Raw genomic sequence first — 21,636 nt, forward strand, 5'->3', positions numbered from 1 at the left:
CAAATCCTTGCACAGCTGCGTCCAGTACCAGCCCTCTGAAGCACATTTTCAATCACCCCCTGTTCCATTTCCCTAGTTCAGCGTGTAGGCATTCTCTCTTTTTTCTCTTCTTTTCTCTCTCTCCATTCTTTCCGTCTTTTTTGTCAAGTCGTGTCATGTCTTTTGTATTTCTCCTGTCTTGTTCTGTTCTGTCGTAGTTTGATAAGTATTTGTAAATAAGTAATTCATAAGTTTGTTCATTTTTTGAGTGGTTCACAACATACAAGCTTGCTTTTTAGTGAACCTCTCAGTTCTTTTTTTTTTTTTCTCAACTGAAGCATAACTTTGTACTTTTTTCCAGTATGTGTTCTTTCGTTTATCTGTATCATTTATCTTTTGCAAAGTCGAATGTTTATATTTATGATGTAATTCCAAATTTATTATGTGTTATGTTCTGTTGGAAAAAAGAGGAATGAAAAATAAATGAATTAAATGAATTGTATGTAATGTTCCAGGTGAGATGAACGTACAAAGAACTTATTCATAAGATTTCGCAAACACAAAGAAATATATCTATACATCGTCAACTCTCTCTTTATAGACACACGCCTTTCTAACTTAGTAATGAGGGAACAAGAAGAGCGGAATAATGAATTCGAAAAATGGGAATAATATTTACAAACAAAAGGTTTAAAAATAAAGAACAATACACATGTCATAATTGTTATAGTGTGTAAGTTGTATCCAATCAGGTAAGCACAGAGGTACATCAAATACACTTGGGCTGGATACGAGTATGCCTTTTGACGAAAATGCATGTCGTAACAAGTCACGTGATGTCCCATGCTAAACTGGAATGCACGATGGAATGATTTCTTTATCCTTTTCAAAGGGCTTTGTACGAAATTCAGCGGGAAACATTTATCCTTGTTTAGACGTTCAAACAGATAAAATATTTTGTCTTTGTGTACATAAAACCGTCATTAAAATCAAGTAAACATCACGTTTTTCTTCAAAGTTCAATTTTACGTCCTTTTCAATGCCTGTAATCCCACTCATTTCAATATCTCTCCATTTTTTTTTTTTTTAAGATTATCAATCATATAATGTACAGGTTGATTGAAAGTTAAAATGCTGTACAAAATCATATTTTTTATCATTGTTGTTTTCTTTTTTTCAAACTGATATCAATATTTGACACAAATACTAAAACTATATATTTAAACCATTAAGCTTCTTTTCTTTTTTTGGCAGGAAGTGTCACAGTAATTGCATTGATATTTGCTTTTGAGCCTAATTGTTATTATTCGGAACAAAATATTTATCTGGTGTTAATTGAAATAGGATGAATTATTTGAATTTCTCAATCAAACAGAATCGAATTATATGGTTATATCTGTTATCAAACTTTGCAGGCCAATGGATAATCTACATCTGATTAAGAATTGCCAAGGTACAGCCAGAAAATATGCTATACAAAGAAAACGCGACGATCACAAATTTGATGGTTTGTGATCGTATACAAATATTTATACAATTGAAGAGTTTGTTTGCAAAAACCGATAAGTCCATTTTTGAAGATTTTGAAGTACGGTCTCTGTCATAAAGTACAAAATAATACCTTTTAAATGATACATTGGTCAGTACATATAAAGGTATATTTTTGAAGTTATGGTCAAAAGAAGCAAAAATTTTCTTATTATTCTCTTTATTTTTCTTGACCTTTAATCGCAAATATCTCCATTTGACAAATATGGACTTATCGGTTTTTGCAAACAAACTCTTCAATTATAAACAAAACAAACCTATTCTATTCTATTTTCAGAAAATTCAGTCTCCTCGATATTATTTTATTAGGGTTAGAGTCATAAAACGAATGAAGAATATTATTCCTTTAGGATTTCTTCTTTTTTTTTTGAACAATTTCTGTAGAATATTGTAATTCGGTATGTTAACTACTGAGATCCCTTCAAATCTATTATACACCTTTTACACACTTCACTTTCAACTCTCACATATTTTAAAAGGATCATGCTAATACATAAGAGCTAGAATTTATCATGAATAGATTATCTTGCAAAGCATGGTAAGTTTGAGTATAATCTGATAATTCCTTAATTCTTGTAAGTTGCTCTAGAGGTTTACAAAAATTAAAGTATATTTGATGAAACTTGGCCTCAAATGGCTGAGACACCCAAGAACAAAGTAAAACAAAGTGGTCGTCATAAAGGCTGGTCCTACCAGTTTCCTTAGGACCTCTTTTTTTTTTAATATCTATATAATCCAATTCATCACCAATTTTCATCAAGTGAGTTTGGGAATTCCTTTAAGTTTTGATTGCTCTCTCATACTTCATAAGAGATTTCTCATTATTTCACCAAAAAAAAGTAGTAACCTGAAGCTTCAACTTTACCAAAAGTTTACCATCCCTTTAATACCTGGTTTTATACCGAATTTACAATAACTGCCACATCCCTATATAACTATAATTAAAAGTCGAAAGAGAAAGAGAGAGAGAGAGATACACCGAGAGAGAAAGGGAGTGAAGAGAGCTATTTGAGAGAGAAAGAGTGAGAGAGAGAGAGAGAGAGATAGACATAGTGAGTAAAACAAATTGAGAGAGGATAAGAAGAAGAATGCAAGGTGAAGAAAGAATCGAAGGCAGGACCGTACAAGAACCTGAACTACCCTCTCAGGGCTATTCAGCGGCTCAACGAAGCGTTGCGATCGTTATCTCTATTCTCATTGCCGGTCGTTCCGATTTATGACTGGAAATTCTGCGGATTTTGCTGGCTCGGCGTGAGCTGGGTGGCCTGCTGTACACCCACATGCAGGCTGGACAAGTCGCAGCGTCACATACCAGCCGGAGAGATACCACACACAGTCTTCACATCCACCAAGTATTGTAGAAACCCGCGCTAAGATGGTTTTAACAATTTGTACAAAATCGAAAAATACACTTAGTGCACATAGTGGCTGCAGGATGATAATACCGTAAACAAAATACACAGTCCCCCACACTCACGAACACACACAAGCACAAGCACCCACAGCAAAACAACAAGGCTGTCAACAACATCAAAAGCAAAAACAAAACGAAAACTGGCATCATTCCGAACGTGTTGAATTCGAGTGTCAAGATACAGTTGTAACTTGTATCTTGAGAAGAACGTATAACCATTTTTTTCTTTTAAAATCATGTTCATAATGTATCAATTATTAAATCTGTATTTAATAGTCACATCCAGTATCAAACCGTATCACTCTGTGACTGAGAAAACAGCCATCTGCAGTGTGGACATTATATACGCATCTATGATATAAGAGTAAGAATATCTTCTATAGACGATCAAACGCAATTTCAAACCCAGTTTTGGCAATTGAATAGATTTCGTTCTCCTACCTGCCCGTGGCCGGTACACTTGCCGAACTGTAAAGACGGTGGTATCACACATCTCCTCATCTGGCACTACAGCTGTATTTTCAGTTATGATTCTATCACAGTCCCAAGTATTGTAGATATAACACAAAACGCCATCTTAGTCTTCAAAAGATGGTATCGATGCAGTCATGGCAGCGTATATTCCATACCATCAGGGAGGTGGAAAGAGAATTGAAAGTTATGCCTAGCTAGTGCACAGGGATAAACTGTACGTGCAGTGCTAATGGTCTCAGTGGCAGCTGACTGGTATTAACGAGTATTAACGAGTCATAATCTGTTGTTTGTATTCAAATTCGTCCTATGACTGAAGGGGATTTTCAAATATACGCCAATGAATTTATTAAGTCAGTTGGAATATCAGAATGTTTGTGGTCTACGGGTTGCAATTTAAAGCTTCCTCATCGTTTTTACAAATTCACTTTTGAATTCATTGAAATCATATAAATTATATACCGGTACTAATAATAAGGAGCGATAAAGGGACAAAAAAATGGCACAACATAAATTCATGCTACTTTGTGTAGATGACTATATGTGACCGTGCACCACAAAACGAACAAAGAGCCGCACCCCTTGATTTCACGTGAGGACTCAAGAAAGGTGAAACGGGTCAACCAAGTCAATTTTGAGTTTTCCATATTGTCTGAGAGAGCTATTCTTCTTCTACGTTGTTCTTGAGTTTGGGATCATAAAATGAACGGAAAGTGCATTTTCAGTAGTTTTTCTACAACCCTTTTTTTTTGTAGAGTAGTGAGATCAGGTATGTCTTAGAGGCCCTTTTCATTTCTTGATAACCCTTTGCAAACTCTTCACTTTCAAGTCTCATAACTTTTGAAAGAATAACATTACTTCTTTGAAAGTTGGCATTAATCATGAACAGAATGTTTTGATAGAGTGTGCTTCATTTCAATTTAAATGATAATCCCTTTATTGTTGTTGCTCCAGTGGTTTACACGCTGTTTTTGTCCCATCCATCGCACAGCTAGCACGGCTTGGTAAAGATTAAACGCTTGAATAGACAGATAGACCCTGTACTTCAGGGCCTCTTTTCTCGGTTCGCACTTTTCCAGAGTGAGCGCTCTCTTTCCAATATTTAGATAGGTTTGGAGTGTCCATTTGAATTGAGTTATACATCATTCTAAAGCTTAGAGTCTGCCCTTTTAGGATCTGTCCTTAACTAAAAGTTCATGTCTGACGACTTTTTGTTTGTTTTGTGGTGCAGGGTCACATATGATGTGATCTGACGCACAAACAGAAACACGCAGACACACGAACGTACATCTATATTATATACAACACTAGCAGCACCCGTGGAAAACCACGGGTCTTAGGGGTTTTATTATTTTTTTTTCTCATAACAAGGATTATGTACGATTTTGCACATTTTCATTGATGAAATAAAACGAAAAGTTTTCTCATCCTTTCGTTGATAAAGTGTGCTCTCTTTTACAAGAACAAAATACACAAACAAGCATTTAGGGAAAAATAACCAAAAACGGCAAAAGTAAAACGGTATAGCTGAGCTGAGCAGGACCTAATATATAGACCCCATGTGTTTTTGTTGCTATTTTGCTAAGAGAAATAAAATGTATTCGTCTTCATTTACTCTCTCCTTTTTGTTTTTATCACCAAACCTTCGTTTAATAGATCATAGAAGCCCCCCCCCCCCACGTCCGCACAGTCTTATTAATATGTATGTTTACATTATCCTAACCCGTTTATCTCCTTCAGACTGTACATTATCATTATTATAATTGAATTTATTATCAGTGTTACGATTTATATTATTATTATTGTTATTATTATTATTATTATTATTATTATATATTATATATATATTATTATACATATTATTATTATTATTATTATAGCAGCACCCGTGGAAATCCTCAGGTCTGAGTGGATTTATTTTTTTTTTTCATAATACGATTTTGTACATTCTATTGAAGAAATAAAAAGAAAAGTTTTCTCATTCTTTCGTTAATTGTGACGTGCTGTCTTCTAAATGACCACCCTTCCAAGAACTTTAATATGACATTTGTAGTACAGGCGCGGCGCTAGGGTGCAATTAACTCGCCAAAAGCTTATGACCTCGAAGCCTCAGTTGCAAAAAGTAGACAGCTTGTGTGCGTAAAACCGCTGGGGAAGTGCTGCAGGACAATCGCAATATCTCACCTCAAAGCCATCAAATGATTAAATCTATACAGCAAACTGAAGAAGAAACTATTCTCTAACTCGTAATGTTAGTTATTTGGGGTTTTATTGAGGATAAACGTGTGAAAATAATGTCGAAACTTAGCTTCCAAAACAGAAAATTTGGTCTCAAAACAAGTGTTATTTTCTCACATTTTCCTTCATTGCACAAAAATGAAACTTCGGTATATGACTTATGGTAGTATATCCATGCTGCTCTCCAAATATCTTTTCTGTATCATTTGGCGCACAGCTATGTCTGGAAAAAATCGAGATCACTGTCACTTGTGACCAACGTAAAATCCATGGCGTAAGGAATACGCAGTCCGATGTATTGGTTTTTGTGCTGCTTGAAACAGTTGAAGCACAAAGCAGGGTTCCTCTCTTGCCCACTCACCACCCTGCTGACCGAAAATCGACCTCTGTCGCATTGCGCCGAGCCTGACACCGCTGATTGGCTAAGCGTGCACTCACCAGTAGAAAACGCATGCGCAGGAGGATGATCTAGTTGTGCATGTCCAGTGTCTTCTCTTAAAGTTGGTTGTCTTTTTGCTCTTATTTTTACCTAACTACTAATTGCACAAACACGAGACTTGGCAGGTAGTGAGTCTGGTGTATACAGACTAGTAATATGTTGATCAAATGCATATTCATGCAGGCGCAGACTTGTGTCGGGAAAAAATCGTAACCCTTTCCCACAGGCGACTCAAGCAGAAAAATACACATATCTCGAAAGATACATCAGCGTTTTCGCCCAAAAATCATATGAAGGATGATATATTCATATTTGATATATGTGTGAAGTTTCAAGGGATTTGGTGGTAAAATAAGGGAGATACGAGGAGGTGAACTTTCGAGATTTTTTGTCCTTCCCTCCGCACAGCGCTTCGATGACCGTTAAGAATTCAAAAGCTTTGGCCTCTTATCAGTGAGTTAATTGCACCGTAGCACCGGGGCTGAGTACGTGCCCGGCGATCCGGTCCATTGGTTGGGATCGTTCCCGCCACTTTCTTTTATTAAAGAACTTCAGTTTCGAGGGGCTATTTGCACCAGTTGAAGTCCAACAGTTGTCTTGTTGCCCCTCACCCCCCCCCCGCACACACACACACACACACACACACATTTCCACCTCCGCAGGGCAAAAAAACAAAATCAAACATGAGATTCCCCGAAAGTTCTGCCCACAGATTCTTCCCGTCGAAATGGGGAGATACTATTGACACTATGACTTTGACATTAGGGCCTAATTACCCCCTGCTCTTGCGTCCATGCATGCACCCGAGGGAATCCACGGCTGGTCTCAAGGCCTCGTTTTCTTTTTTTTCTTTCGTTCATATTTCTTTTCCCACGTTATGAGAGAAAAATAAAATATTTTTGTCTTCATTTGCCCCCTCCTTTTTGTTTTTAATCACTAAAACTTGTTTTGATAGATCATAGAACCATCCGTTTATCTGCTTCAGACGGTACATTAGATTTATCATTATTATTTTTATCATTACTCTTATCATTATGATAACAATAATAATAATTATCATTATTATTACTCTTATCGTTATAATAATAATAATAATAATAATAATAATAATAATAATTATTATTATTATTATTATTATTATTATTATTATTATTATTATCATTATTATTATTGTTATTATTATTATTATTATTATTATTATTATTATTATAATTATTATCATCATTATCATTATAATCATCATTATTATTCGGGGAGGGGGAGATCATAGTCGTTAGGTGTAATAGGCACCCGTGGAAATCCATTGGTCTCAGGGCCTCGTGTTTTTTTTTCTTTAATATTTCTTTTCTCACGTTATGAGAGAAAGAAGAATATCTCTGTCTTCATTTGCTCCCTCTTGTTGTTCGTGATGGATGGGGTGTCGGTTTGAGGGACTGGACAGGTGTAAATGTGTGTGGACCGACGGACTGACGGATGTACGGACGTCGCAAGGACGGTGATCCCTTTTATACTCTCCCGTCATCTTCAGTGTGCTAAAAAAAAAAAAACACACACAGAAACAAAAAGACGCACACACAAATCTGCAAGTTAATGAACCTTACAAGGCTTAAGAAGAGCACTGCCACAATTAGAGCTCTTTATAATGTGCATTGTCTCATATCAAATTCTTTTTAATGACAATAAAGACTCCGGAGGAAATACATGCAGCTATTTATTAAATATCGTAATTACTTGGCAATACAAAAGCTTTTTCGTCTCTTTTCTTCTTTTTTTTTTCTTTTTCTACAAGAACAATCTGAATGTCCTTCCCTGCATAAGGTATCAACTGTCATAGTCTTTTCGGTTAGAAACCACGTAAGATTAAAAAAAAAAAAGAAAACACACAGACAAACGAACGAGCAAAGAGAAAACAGAAAAACAAAAACAAAAGGAAGGTAAATATTTTCGTTTTCTCTTTGATAATGCAGATCAATTAACGGAAGGAAGCAAACCAGTGAGAATTCTTATTTGACTAGCGGCCTAAAGACGGTTGAGAAAAAAACTTGAGTGCAATTCAGCCATCCTGTATCAATAGGTGAATAATGTTTATTCAATTAGTTGATAGGCTGCATCGCACAATTCAATTATCATTGATGCTTAAGGATGATGAGATGATTCGTCCAAAATATGTAATATTTAAAATTTCCAGTGCTATACCGTTGCTGGTTAGGAAGACTATAATCATTAAACCGGAACCCAAGTCGTAAAACAGTGATCTTAACGAAAACATAAGGAGAATTATTTCACTTCTTATAAGGTTAAAGGCCCCTACCTACCCAATATTGTACACCATCACACGACAAATAAAGACTTATCTAGAATAATTAAGGCACTTGAGCCTATTATACTGCACCAATAAGGAGCTGCTGCGACTTTCTTCATACCCTTCGACAATGCAAGGCTATTCATAAATACTGGTTTGATAACTTTTTTTTTTTTAATTCAAATGAATTTATTAGGAATTTTCTGCATCGAATATATGTGACCGTGCATCACAAAACGTCACACGCAGTGAATTTGTGTGAGGACTGAACACAGAACACGAAACTGGTCAACCTAGCCAATCTTGAGTTTTGCATATTGTCTGAAAGAGCAAGTCTTCTTCTACATTATATTACAGTTTGGGATCATAAAACAAACAGGAAACTGTGTTTTTAGCAGTTATTCTTAAACACTTCAGTATTAATTTTCATTCTTCTTCTTCTTCTTTTTCAACAAAACATAACACAAATAATAAATCAGGTTTTACATCATAAACAAAAAACATTTGCCTTTGCAATAATAAATGGTATCAATAAACATAAGAGCGCATTCTGGCAAAAAAAAGAAGAAGATAATAATATAAAGTCATGCTTCAGTTGAAAAAAAAAGGAAGAAAGAATAGAGAGGTCCACTAAAAAGCAAGGCTTGTAGATTGTGAACCACTCATAAAACTTATGAATTACTTATTTACAAACACTTGTGACAAATATGATAAACGACAGGACGGGACAAAACAGGAGAAACACAACAACATGACACAACTTGCCAGAATAGATGAAAAGTATGGAAGGAAAGAAAGAAAAAAAGAGAGAATGAGAGAATGCCTACACGCTTAACAAGGGAGATGGAACAGGGGATGGTAGAGAATGTGCTTCGTGCTGCATGCAGCTGAGCAAGGATTGTGATGGCTACTTCTTTACGTAATAATGAATTCAGTGATTGAATAATTGGTGGGTGGATGATGAACCCTGCACTCTAAGAAAAAAAGGTTCTCAAATGGTTCTCGTCGGCTCCAAAATGGTTCTTGTCAGATGGTTCTCGCAAAATGGTTCCGATGAGCACCTATAAATGGTTCCCAATCGAAATGGTTCCGTTCGTCACCATTTGCTAGTATGCGACCCAGACCCCGAGTGTTATTTGCGGTACTCTTGCAGGTCAAACAATATCTTTAGGTCCACTTTCATTTTTCCCCTTGCTGTCTATTCGAATGCCAGATATAAGTTTAAACCATAACTGTGGTATTGGTACAAACATATTGTATGTGTTTCTACTGCTGTGATAATAAAAAGGTACATATTGTTTTTTATCGTAGACTAATGACTTCTCTTGGCTGCGTGCCAACTGACAGCTGCCACGATCCAATTTTAGCGCTCGATCAGATATGCGTACGCGTAAACGTACACATACTAGTACTGCACTGTAGGACTATGTAACCGCCGCGGCACGCGCCGCGGCTATATTTAGCCCTGTGCTGCCTGCCTGCGCCTTGCCTATGCAAACCTATCACCACCACATAACAGCGGCAGGAGAGTGCCAATGCAATATGCATGCATATAGCTGATAAGCAGCAGCAGACGGCTATAGTACGTAGACACATACACACCGTACATTAGGTCTATGCATCACCAGTATCACACCCATCAAACGAACGGCACCCGGTAACGTTAGACATTAATTTTGTCTGAAGTGGACTGGAAACGTGTCACTGTCAATTTCATTTTCGCCATGGCAGTCATCACAATTTAGCAGAATAGGTAAGATTTTTAGTTTTAATGTGGTTTTATCTCATTTTTAGATGACAGTCGTTGGTACAAAATCAAGTTAGGCCCTAACCGTTAGATTCATCACTCAGTTTTCGTTTTCAGTCAGTGATTAGCCTTTAACGGTTAGCTAGATCCTAACGTTAATGTTAGATCTAATTTGATCGAAGCTGCTATCTTGTGTAATGTTTTCCAGGTACAGTAGATCCAGATCTAACAATAACATGTTAGGCCTAACACTTTACAATTAGAAATTTAGCATAGCAATGGCCCATGGGCTAGCCCGAACAGACGCCGTGCGGGGCCGGAGCATGGCTGTCACGTTTTTACAGCGACTGGGCCGGGCTAAGTTACTTAGCTAGGTAGGCCTGCATGTAACGTTTATGCCTGTTAAAATAGAGTCTGCTAACTCCGAAACACAGCCCGAACGCCGAACGCAAAGATAACTGTGTACAAGGAGCGCCCCGGGGTAAGGTCTATAGACGTCTAATACCGGTCGGTAACCGTTCTACATGCAATAACTTTTGTTCGATAAGTTATAACTGTCATTGTTAACGTTAGAGCCAATAGAGGTCTGTCTACAGCCCAGAGTAGGCCTAACTGTTAGGTCAAAATCTCTTCAGTATGTTTTCAGGCTTGTTCTAAGTAAGGAGTCACGTCATATAATGCCGTGTTCTGTTTATCGAATTATAGCATGACTTTGTTTTATTAATGCGGTGTAGGTCTATTGTTTCTTTCAATTCATATGTCAGGGACGTGGACACACCAACATGCACAGAAACCAGGGAACAAGAAACTCCGGCCGGGACGATGAAGCAGAACGTACGTGTTTGGGTCGCTGGTGCGGTTAGGGAAAAAGGTAGACTCTACATTGATCAGAGAGACAGCCTGTGACAGACCGTTGACAACATCGGCCAGAACCATAGGCTTAACACTAGCCAAGTATGAGCTGGGCGGCCACAAGAATTCATCGATCAGAATAAGAGCCCGGGATAGCCCATTTACAACATCAGCCAGAACCCGGGCCAGGGCTAGTCGAGAATGAGCTGTGTGGCTATTACATCGATCAGAATGACAGCCCGTGATAGCCTGTTGACAGCATCAAACAGAACCCTGGTCTAGTCAAGAATGATCTGGGTGACCAAAAGAATACATCGATCAGAACGACAATTTTAGCCCGATAACCCGTTGACAGCATCGACCAGAAACCTACGCTTGCTAAGAATGAGCTGAGTCAAAGAAAAAACACTGATGCTGCCAGAGAAAACCTTTGAGAAATATGTAGATAGGGTAGGTAAGTCCGTTTGCATTGACTTATAGTGTATTTTATAGCTGCTCTTTCAGAATCTGCCGTCAACCAAATATTCATATCATGCGACTTTTTGTTGGTTTGTGTGATGGAGGGTCACATATGTTTTGTTATGATCCCAATACAGTATTTGAAGAGTTCGCAAAAACCGATAAGTTCATTTTTGAAGATTTTGAAGTACGGTCTCTGTCATAAAGTACAAAATAATACCTTTTAAATGATACATTGGCCACTACATATAAAGGTACATTTTTAAAGTTATGGTCAAAAGAAGCAAAGATTTTTTTATTATTCTCTTTATTTTTCTTGACCTTTAATCGCAAATATCTCCATTTGGCAACTATGGACTTATCGGTTTTTGCAAACAAACTCTTCATTTGCAACTTACAATGTACCAGTGATAATGTTTCACTATAAATTGCATTTAACAGCTTTGAATCAACTGTATGGGGGGGGGGGGGGGGTAGACGTAATGAGATCAGACCAGATGCCAATGTGAGAAGTGGAGTCATTCATAGTTCTAAACTTTAAAAGCACAAACGGAAAATGTTCTTTATACTTCTCCAGTCATTGTGTGGTCGATTTCTTCACACTTTTAAAGTTTGCACGTAGACTGGTAAAACTTATTGCATTTATACCCACGCAGGAATTACGTATTGTGTAGAGAATTGAAGATTATGTAATTTATTTCAAAGCACTGATGCACCTCTTGTCACCAGTTTATATTGCTTTTGCAGACACACAAAATGTACATGTATGTGGTGGTGGTGTATAGAAGACTGTTGGCAAATTTGGTGAACAAAATGACAAATGCTAACAACATATTATTGTCATAGGCAGGTTATAGGACAGCAAATTCAAACCTCAGCTTTAGGCCTGCATCATATATAGTTTACTCTAATGAATTTGTTGCTCTGCTTTTAAAAAACGTGTAAATTTTTATTGATTCCAAATGTTACATATTTTCAATCATGGTTGAGGAATTTTGTTCATTCATGCTTGTGAAACTGTGTGGGTGTGGTATCCTAGCTCTTTTCCCCTTGGGATTCTTATTATCCTTCACATTATAAACAATGTGTTCTTTTCTTCTTTTTGGGTGTGTGTGTGTGTTTGTGTGTTTTCGTAGGACATGCTGTAAATTGTCAGAAGTCATGATTAACCTGAATTGATACTCTTCGTGTATTTGCAGTTGTATAGATGTGTCTATGGTGCTTTCAAATTGCAGAACAACAACAAAAAAGGTCACTCGTATATAAACAAAGATAAGTTAATTCAAGTACTCGACGTTATGAATGTAAAGTGAAGAAGTGTAAAGCTTATCCTAGTGTATCCCAAGTATCATACCAGCAATATAATGTATGTTTTCTGTGACAATACCAAAGGTCCTGTTTAATGGAATTGTTTTCCTGCCCTTTATAGTTGCTTTTAGGACAAGTATGCTTTAAAAGAAAAAAAAAAAAAGCCAACACCGAACAAACTAGCAAACATGTGGAAAAAGTTCCTCATACTACTTAAGTAATGTACTTGACTTCTGCCTATCTTAAGACTGACACAATTACTGTATCTCATTCATGCAGGAATTATTTCACAGAGAATTAGAAATTTTGTTATGTATTTCAAAAGCCTGATTCACCTCTTGCTATTTCATATCATCTGTACAGAGATGTGTGATGGTGTTTCAAGAACTGCTCGGTACACAAATGACAAATATTGTGGAAAAAGAATTAGTGAACAAATGAAAATATTTTGTTAAGAATATTTGACAAATTATAACATGACAAATACAAACCTCACCTTTAGATTGTAAAAGTTATGGTAAATAAATACATTTCTGCGAATTCGTGAAAGAGCAAATTTCTATGGTTTTCAATTATTGAGTAATGTTTCATGAAAAAAATATTGGTGAATGTCATGTACATGTATTCATGCTTGTGAAACTGTGTGTGCATGGGTGTGTTATCCTTGCTCTTTTTTTTCCAGTGTCAATGATAATGTATGACATGCTAATGTATCGCTAATATACATGTTTTGAACGTATGTTTGACTGATGAGATGAAATTCAGATGAATTCATTTCATTTCAAATGAGTTTGTGATGCACATTTTCAATGCAGATAGGTAATGTACCTTTAAGAATGGTGCCAGTGAAGCATCTTACCAGCACTGCATGTGAAACACACCAAAAATACACAGACATCAATTCATATACTACATTCTAAGAAAAAAGAAAAAGGTTCTTTTGAGCACCATTAAATGGTTCTCAGCACTGTCACAATAGCGACACCTTTTTTGGAGCCTGTGAGAACCTTTTTTAAATGGTGCCTGTCAGCACCATTTAACATTGGTGCCCATTAGAACCTTTTCCAATGAAATGGTTCCCATGAGCACCTTTTGAAAAGAGTCAAAAAGGTGCCCATCTTTAGTCAAAAAGGTGCCCATGGGCACCTTTTAAATGGTACTTACGAGCACCATTTCATCGGGAAAAAGGTTCTAATGGGCACCTTTTGCAGAAGGTGCCGACAAGCACCATTTCAAAAAGGTTCTCACGAGCACCTAAAAGGGTGTCGCTATTGTGACAGTGCTGAGAACCATTTAATGGTGCTCAAAAGAACCTTTTTTTCTAAGAGTGTGAGGTTAACGAAACCTATAGCTAAGGGGAAAAAAAAACATTATCAGGGAGGATTTAATAAAAAAAGATTTCAACTTGCGCTTAAAAGAATACAAAGATGGAGATTTTTTTTTTTTATTATTTCACAGCTCAGTGAGTTCCAAAATCTAGGACCGGTGTACATAAATGTATTCTGAGCCAATACAGTTCTCAGGAGGGGTAAATGAATTTTGTCTAATGGGATAAACGTGAAAATACTGGTTCCGTGATAACATTGAATTGGAGATACTGGGAAGTGCATTTACATTGTAATTAAACATAAACTGACCAAGTTGAAAAAAAAATACAAATCTTTAATCTTATGTTTAGTAAATAATGGCTCTGTAAGGGAACGTGGCGGGACACCACAAATAATACGAATAACCTTTTTTTTTGTGTAATAAAAGTAATTTATCTAATAAGTTTTGATGGGCGCTACCCCACGCTAGGAGTCCGTAATTAAGATAAGGTAAAATTAGAGAAAAATACAACGTCAACAAAGAAGACAATAGAATATGAAACTTGAGTCTATTAATAATACCAATATTGCGTGAAATTATTGTAATAATGATTGTAATATGCGGCCTCTACGAAAGTTTATCATCCACTGTGATACCAAGGAATTTTATATGAGAAACTCGTTCTAACGAAGGGTCATCAAAAGCAATACCTGTGCCTAAATCTTCTAAAGAATTACTAAAAAGCATATACTTAGTTTTCTGAATATTCAGAGATAATTATTAGCTCTTATCCACTGAGTTACTTTTTTCAATTCGGAATTAACGATGCGTACAAGAGTATCTGGATGTTGGTGAGAAAAGAAAATATTTGAATCGTCAGCAAAAAGTGTAAATGAGAGTATGTCAGATGATCTGCAAAAGTCATTAATATATATGATAAAAAGTAAAGGTCCTAATAAACTACCCTGTGGGACGCCACATTGCTTTAATGAATTCTAAACTTGAGCTGTATTCGTTCAGAGAAACATATTGTTTTCGGTTTTGTAGGTAACTCATGAACCACTCCAAGGCCTTCCCGCGTATTCCATAATGAAACAGTTTATAAAGTAATATTTTGATTGATTGTATCGAAGGCCTTGCAGAAGTCCAGGAAGATACCAATAAGATTAACGAGAATGATTATCAATAGTGGGTGCAGCGTGGTCAATAAACTTTAAAAGAGCATGAATGGTGCTATGTTTCTGACGTAACCCAAATAGAGAATTTGTAAATACATTATACGAATTCAGAAAATTAATTGTTCTTGTAAATATCAATTTTTCCAATATTTTAGATAAAGATGAAAGCAAAGAAATAGGTCTATAATTACATATATCAGAATCATCTCCTTTTTTTTTAATAAAGGAAAAACCTTAGCTATTTTCATAAAATCAGGAAAAAACACCACTTGATAAGGATTTATTGAAAATATATGAAAGTGGGTCAGCAATTGAAAATATAATTCCCTTTAAAATAAAATTACTGATATCGTCATAACCGGCACTTCGCTTGTTATTCATTGCGGTAACAATATCTGTTATTTCATGTTTTGTTGTTGGAACAAAAAAAAAAAAAAAATAGAACTGGAATCGGATTACCAGAAAAATGTATATTTGACTGCGGTATTTTTTTTTCTGCCAAATTCTCTCCAATCATTAAAAAATAAGAGTTGAAAATATTGACTATATGTGACCGTGCACCTCAAAACGAACATAAAGTCGCACACACTGATTTTGCGTGAGGACTGAAAATAAGTGAAATGGGTCAACCTAGCCGAACTTGACTTTTTCATATTTTCTGAAAGACCGGGTCTTCTTTTACATTATGCTAAAATTTGGTATCATAAAACGGGCAGGAAAGTGTGTTTTTTTAGCAGTTTATCTCGAACATTTTTTGGTAGAATAGTGTGATTAGGTGTGTCTTTAGAATCCCTTTTTCATTTCTGAAAAACCTTGTCCACACTCTTCACTTTCAACTCTAATAACTTTTGGAAAGATAGTGCTACTGCTTTGAAAGTTGGCATTAATTATGGACAGAATGTGTTAATGAGGCATGCTGAATTTCAGTTTAATCTGATAATCCCTTCATTGTTGTTACTCTGGTGGTTTACTTCCTGTTTTTTGTCCCATTCATCGCACAGCCAGCACGGTTTGGTAAAGATTAAGCGCTTGAATAGACACTGTACTTCACAGCCTCTTTTCTCAGTTCACACTTTTTCTGGGTTTGTGTTTTCTTTCCAATATTTAGATAGGTTAGGAAAGTCCATTTCATTTGAGTTATACATCATTTTAAAGCTTAAAGTCTGCTCTTTCAGAATATGGTCTTAACTAGAAATTTCATGTCTGGCCACTTTTTGTTTGTTTTGAGGTGCAGGGTCACATATCATTTGGATCTTTAAAAACTTTATCATCGTGTCTTATTTTTTTTATAATTTCTGATTTCTTTTTTGATATATAGCCTGCTTCAACACCTTCCATGTATTTCTTATATCATGTTTATATTTTTCAAACTGTATCATAATATTTTCCCTTTTCCAACCGTATAAAGTTTTCCTTCCGACGCTATCATGATCAAGGGGAAGCAATACAGTTTTCACCGTTTGACAATAGAAGGTACGCTCCTAGCAACCTCAGCGATATTCATTCAAGCTTAATAGCGCCAGCGGTCTACGCACGACCAGTCAGTAACCAGGATGCCACGCACTGACCAATGAGATCCCTGCCTCTTTGCTAGGGGCGGAGTCTAGCTGCGGCGCTGAAACGAAATCTTCGGACACGTTTCTATTCCGTTGAAAGTCGGAAAATCATGGCCCAGAAAAACGTTATTTTCTTGCCCTTTTTTGATCATTTAGCTTTGAAATGTCGGCAGATGATAGAAGATACATTAGACTACAAAATTATGTCAAAATCAGAAATCCGAATGTTTTGACGGATTTTGATGATCTGACTTCAAACTCGATTTTCTCAAGATCCTTTTGTTGTAGCTGGTCACGTATAGATTTGTAGAGACTATTGTGGTCCTTGAGCAGAGAAACCAATACTTGGAAAAACCTTTCAAAAAAAATTTCACTGAAAAAATGACAATGACATAGAAGGCTCACATATTTCAAAAATGTGGCAGAGTAATTCCCTTACAATGTCCCGTGCTTGCAGGTACACCTTTTGTATGCACGCCTTCTTCTTTTCTCCTCAGCTTTCTGGGGCCCTAACGAATGCACTCAGAATGCATCTTATGGTGAGGCTATCATGCCATCATCCCTGTTCATTGCCATTTATTATAAATTTTGAAATCATTTTTATTCTTCGTCCAAATCATGTTTTTATTCCAGTCTCTATGCCAATTATTGCATGGATACACACTTTCGACTTTTACTGATTGAAGATGAGGACTCAATCTTGAGTGGTACTTACCAAAATCTCATTCTCTATTTTTGAGAGAGAGGTTGAAGACGCATTCGCTCTGTAAACTGTAAAATGTGTTGTCATTGTTACTATCAGTATTATTAGGATTGCTGTTTTATACTTATAGCATCGGAACATTACATAGTATCAATAACATTTAATAGTTCACCCTCACAAGTTGCTGTTATTTGTTGTTTCAGGTCTTGTCTAATCTAAGGAATAAATGTGACCGTGCATCACAAAACGAACGAAAAGGCGCAACCTTTGGTTTTACGTGAGGACTTAAAAAAGGTGAAATGGGCCAACTGAGTCAATCTTGAGTTTTTCATAATTTCTGAAAAAGCTATCCTTCCTCTACATTATTATTTAGTTTGGGATCAAAACATGATGTGAAAGTGTGTTTTCAGGAGATTTTCTACAACCCTTTTTGGGGGGAGAATAGAATGATCAGGTATGTCTTAGAGTTCCCTTTTCATTTCTTGAAATCCTTTGCACACTCTTCACTTTCAAGTCTAATAACTTTTGAAAGGACAACGCTACTGCCTTGAAAGTTGGCATTAATCACGAACAGAATGGGTTTATAGAGCATGCTCAATGTCAGCCTAATCTGATAATCTCTTCATTGTTTTTGCTCGGGTGGCTTACATCCTGTGTTTTGTCCCTTTCATTGCACAGCTATGATAGCACGGCTTGGTAAAAGATTAAGTGCATGAATAGACCTTGTACTTCAGAGCCTCTTTTCTCAGTTCACACTTTTCCAGAGTGTGTGTTTTCTTTCCAATATTTAGATAGGTTAGAGGAGTCCATTTGAATTGAGTTATACATCATTTTAAAGTTTAGAGTCTGCTCCTTAAGAATCTGCCATAAACTAAAATTCATATCTGGCGACTTTTTGTGTGTTTTGTGGTGCAGGGTCACAAATACAATTACATACTTGTAATCTGTTGCATACCATCATCCCTGATCATTGCCATTTATTATAAATTTTGAAAACATTCTTATTCTTCGTCCAAATCATTATAAAATTTTGAAACTCTGTGCTCAGTATAACTAATTTGTAATTGTTCAAATGTAAAAGTCATCATCCGGCGGTCTCATTTTAGTTGTACCTACCTAAAACTCATTCTTTTTTTCCCGAGCTACCAAAGAGACTGAAGTAGCATGAGCTTTGTAATCTTACTAGTGCCATTGTCACTTTCAGCATCATTATGATCGTTATTTCATACTTATCGCAGTCGAGTGTTCAATAATATCAAGAACTTTCAATAGTTTACTTTCAACTAAGTTGTTATCATTATCTTCTTGTCTTGTCATTTGCTTGTCATTATTACTTTACAACTACATAACGCTGACTCGTCCTCGACTCGTTCAGCAAAACGGTATTAAAAAAAGCGCGCATGAATATTTTTGTCTGATCAGCCTATTCTGAATTCCGACAAGCATAAGCAAAAATGGCCAAAAGCCATGATAGCAGATCACTGTGAATTATTCAAGTGGACAGCTTTTTCGCCCCTGATGCACGGTGATTGGTCTGTTTTCTGTTTTTGTCATAAACTGAAAAAAAAAAAAACTAAAGAATTGTTGCTGTTTTCCCTCAAATTAGTTTTACAGAGCAACTCAGGGCTTTCAGAGTAATGGATAACATGAGACGAGTTCTGCCCCCCCCCCCCCAAGGAAAAACGCAGTATCTAACATTTTTGGCGATTTTCACTTTTTTGCATAAATATAGTCAGTGGGCAATCCTTCTTCTTATGACATATTCAGATTTTTGAAAAAATGTTTAGAAAGCCACTTTTCCGTAACTGCCAAACGCAGTATCTACACTCAACTTGCACTTTCCCCAAGGAAAAACGCAGTATCTACATGATGAATATTTCCCCAAGGAAAAACGCAGTATCTACAAAGCTAGTCTTAATTACCAGACACTGTTATTTATATATGTGAATACTTTGCCGGTTGTTCTGTAATTTGAACGTAAATTACTTTCTTTAGATATACTTGCTCAATAATAAGACATAATGTTCAAAATATCTAACCGAAATAATACTGATTAGTAAATATTTTGATGAGATCGTGATCCTAATATAAAACACAGTGTGTGATTAAGACTAACCGAGTGCACATTAAACAATACAACACTGACAGCTTGCAGCTAGGTTTAGCTGCTGCACTGATGCTGTGCAGCAGTCAGCACAGGGCCCGGCTAGTCAGCATACAGTGGGAGTGTGTAGGACCTACTTGGAATAAAACAAAATGTTGTCGTGGGGAAAATTACTCGTGAGCCTAGCCCTCAAGAAAAAATTATCTGCAGATAATGAGTAAGTTATTCAAAACTATTTCAATATTGAAAGAATAAAGCTGATTGTTTGTCACACGAAGCGAAGTAAACACAATGCATGTTTGTCACACGAAGCGAGGTAAACACAAATGCATACATTTGTGTTTACTTCGCTTCGTGTGATAAACGATCAGCTTTATTCTTTCATATTCTACCTCAATGATGAACATTATCCGTACTATAACTTGTCGTGAAGTAACTTTGTTAGGCCTAGACCCTTGTCAAAATTCCTCGGGCTCCGAATCCGAAAGATTCTTCGAAAGGCAATAGGGCCTAGATCGTATTTGTGTTGTATCGGATAAACGTCAGGTTATGTAACATGTTACACCCTCCCTTAGATCTAAGTCTAGGCCTAGGCCCTAAGTCTTTTATTGTCTAGACAGTAGGCTATGCCTAACGTTTGAGTCTTGCGTCTCTGTTCTAATGTTAGACTTAACGTTAATCAGAACTTTCAGGGTCCGTATTCCGAAAGTCTAAAGAAAGATCTAACAAGTGTAGGACTTGAATAGGCCTACTCTAGGGCAGGCCTGTAGTAAGAAGTCTAAAACTTAACCACTTTTTAGAATCCTAAGTCTAGTGAAGTGTCAATGTTCAATTATCTACTCCATACCATACTTATGTCTTAAAATTACAGAGTTGACAATACTATAGATTAGGGTCCATGGGAAAAATAGGTACCCACGGTAAATAGACGAAATAGAGAAAGTTAAGAATAAGTTGTATTTTAATTCTGATCGGATCTAGACAGTGTCTAGACCCTAACCGGTTAGTGAGACTGGGTTGCGTAAAATGCATGCATGATCCCATGCTGCATGCTACATAACTTACAAGTAAAAAAAAGTTACAGGTACATTACAAATTTACATGACGTTAAACTTAGGTTCAATCCAGAAGGAATAGGCCTAGAGAGCGGATGTCACTTCATTCTAGACCGGTTCTAGATGTATTTTTTTTTTTTTCTAATCAAAGAGTCCTGGCTCGTGTAGGGCTTAAACCTTCTGCAGTTCTAACGTTAGGCTATTTTTTTTTTTTTCTGTGAGCATCGTGCATGTATAGCCTGAGGCGGTAGACTCGTGTAGCCTGCTACGTAGCCAGCCTAGAATAAACGATATAAAAACTAGGCCTAGTCTAGATCGATCTAGGTCCAGACATCCGATTTAGATTTATTTTGGTCTAGACAGACTGTAACCTAGACTGTACAGATCTAGATCTAGTATTCTAGATGCTAGTTAGCGGCTAGGCCATGTAGCATCACATTACAGCCCTGGCAAGCTTCATACGTTAGGCCTACAGCAAGATCGGTCTGGGATACACTTTTAAGCAAAACGTTCCTAGAACGATCTGTTATTTAATAATCTTATGAAGCCTACAGGGCATAAATGGGGGGGGGGGGATGGAGGATGCATCCCCCAGGGCCAGAGAATACTTGAACAATGATGTTTACATGCATACATAATTATGGCAGAAGATTAATCCTAGTCATTCCGCTGTAGATACTGCGTTTTTCCTTGGGGAAATTCGTTCCATTGTAGATACTGCGTTTTTCCTTGGGGAAATCAGTCAATTGCGTGAGGTTTCCCCAAAGTATCTACATTTTCATCAATAACTGAAAAACAAAACAAAAACACAAAATGATATTTTCCAGGAAAATTGGTAGCTAGATAGACTAAAATTCCACAATGAAGGAATTTTTCAAAAGAGTATATTTTCCAGGGGCTTTGGCAAAAAGATAAAATGGTGAATATCTCGGTTGTTTAGAAATGGAGCTGGATGTAGATACTGCGTTTTTCCTT

Source organism: Diadema setosum, chromosome 16 (assembly GCF_964275005.1).
Source record: "Diadema setosum chromosome 16, eeDiaSeto1, whole genome shotgun sequence".
Classification (NCBI taxonomy): Eukaryota; Metazoa; Echinodermata; class Echinoidea; order Diadematoida; family Diadematidae; genus Diadema; species Diadema setosum.